This window comes from Grammomys surdaster, unplaced genomic scaffold (genome assembly GCF_004785775.1).
Source record: "Grammomys surdaster isolate TR1022 unplaced genomic scaffold, NIH_TR_1.0 63, whole genome shotgun sequence".
Classification (NCBI taxonomy): Eukaryota; Metazoa; Chordata; class Mammalia; order Rodentia; family Muridae; genus Grammomys; species Grammomys surdaster.
The window spans coordinates 32,053,333-32,055,488 of NW_021604565.1; the positions used below are offsets into that span (position 1 = coordinate 32,053,333).

The 2,156-nt window shown below is 36.2% G+C and overlaps 1 pseudogene; it reads right to left on the bottom strand.

Annotated features, from left to right (window-relative positions):
* Window positions 1–1,290: 1,290 nt before the first annotated feature.
* On the bottom strand, window positions 1,291–1,626 carry LOC114619571 (annotated as a pseudogene).
* Window positions 1,627–2,156: the final 530 nt, after the last annotated feature.

Sequence of the window (2,156 nt, forward strand, 5' to 3'; positions counted from 1 at the left end):
TTGTTGATTGATAGTGTTGTTCCTCCTATGGGGTTGTTTTTTCCATTGAATAAAGTCTGCCAAGCACATATTCCTTTACCCAACAAGCTCTATGCATTTCCCGCAGAGCAGGTTACATGTAAAGGATCATTTTTATTATAGATAATTTAATATATTTATTTATACAGAATTAATTCAATAAATTAGGTTCTTGTGAGTTTATTACCTTCGAATTTTACTTGCAGAAGTAAAATGGCTTATCTTCTAGAGTATAGAAAGAGGAAAAATTCCCTGGTGTGTTTCTCAGAATGTGTCAGAAATCTTTACAATAATTAATGTGCTTTTTTTTAAAACTAGTGATAGTCAAGGTCAATCCCACCACAGACTAGAAGAGTACTAGAAGACAATGTTCATTTCCTACTGTGATTGCTATCAGTTTTAGTAGTTAGATATTACTGACACAATGTGTTTTAGACTATTGCTCTTCACAACTTTTGTAGAGCATTGTTATTTCTTGTGGCAATAAAGTTCAGTGTGAAGCTTGTTGTGACCTGCCTAGGAAATAGGAAGCAAGTGAGGAGCCACTGGGCAGGGTCTTGACACTTGGTCTATATTCTAAGGATATGCAAATAGCATTCCATTAACAGTGATACATCGATGCTGGCTCAAGTCTGTGGCAGAGGTGCAACAGCAAAGCGACATGGAATCAACAGAGAATCTGAGTGGACACAGAGCACTCTGCACTGTCTTTCCACTTGTCCATAAACAGAAAATGGCTCTAAACTGAAATGTTCAGCTAAGAGATTGTATTTACTGTTGGTCCTTGGGACATACATTTTCTTAATAGTAGACAGCTTTTAGAATCAGGTCAAAATTTAGAACAAAGCACTTCCTTTTACACTTATTATTTTTTTAATATTGAATTTTTTAATGTAAAAAAGACTAAGTCAAATTTTTAAAGCAAACATGCCATAATCATATGGCACTATTTCCATAATCAACGCCCATAAAATGGCATCAGTACAAAAATCTAAGCAAAGACAATAGATTAGTAATTAGAACATCAGGTAATGTTGATTTTTAGGAAGAAGCTTAACAGATAAAAGAAGGAGCATATGACATAAATTCAAGTATGCAATTCAAATTTACAAATTATGAAAATTCTCCACTTTTATAGCTGGCTTCTATTGAAGGGTTAAATTCTAGCCTCATTTTTTTTTCATCAAGAAGCCAATTGGACAAACTCATTTAACCAAATTTACATCCTAGAATATGTAAGTAAACTGAAGACATTATTCAGATGTGTAAGTTCTATTCATTTTCATCATCTCTGTGATCAGGTTGCAAAGGACACGCTTTTCTCTTTGCTTTTCCTAAGCCACTGCTTCCTGCTTCTTCAGGAATCTGGTTCTCTTTCTTAGAATCTTTAGGAGACAGACTGAAGAATTCCCCGATGCCTTTTTGCCACTTGGGAGTTGGACGCACACAGACTGGGTTCCCTCCTGCATACTTATTTTCAGCTTTTCTCCACGAACTTGAGGAAGAATTGTTGACAAAGGAGGAGGAGCCATGCACCTTCCTGGGGGCTTGAGAAGCCACCACTTTTCTGTAGACTCCTGGGACGTAGTTTGCTTTGGTCCGCACCATGTTCACACAGGAAGAGACAATTTTTCACCGACTCCTCAACTGCAGATATCTCAAGTGGACAAGAACCCGGAAATGATGTTCCCGCCAGAGTTTTCCCTTTTACACTTATAAATGGCCAGTTTCATTCATTCATTCACTCATTCCTCAATTCACTGAATCACTAACAGAAATCACTAACGGGAAAACCAGCTTTGCAATACGCCACAAGTCAGATCCTCTGCCCACATGAGAGATATGTTCATAAAAAGTTCACAAAATTTATTCAGATTTTTAATATTTTTTTTCCTGTGAACAAAAATCATTCTTGACTCACTCTGAGCTGCTCTTGCTTTCATTCTATTAGTATCATTATTAAAGTATTTACAGGTAAAACACTAAGTTTTTCACAGGCATGCAGACTGAATCAATCATACATCTCTATTACAGGCTTATCTCTTAGATTTCTTCTTGCCAAAATAAATGGATAGAAACCTCCAGTGGCCATTCTTACTCAATAGTGAAACACAGAAGTTATTGTTAGGAAATGAAAA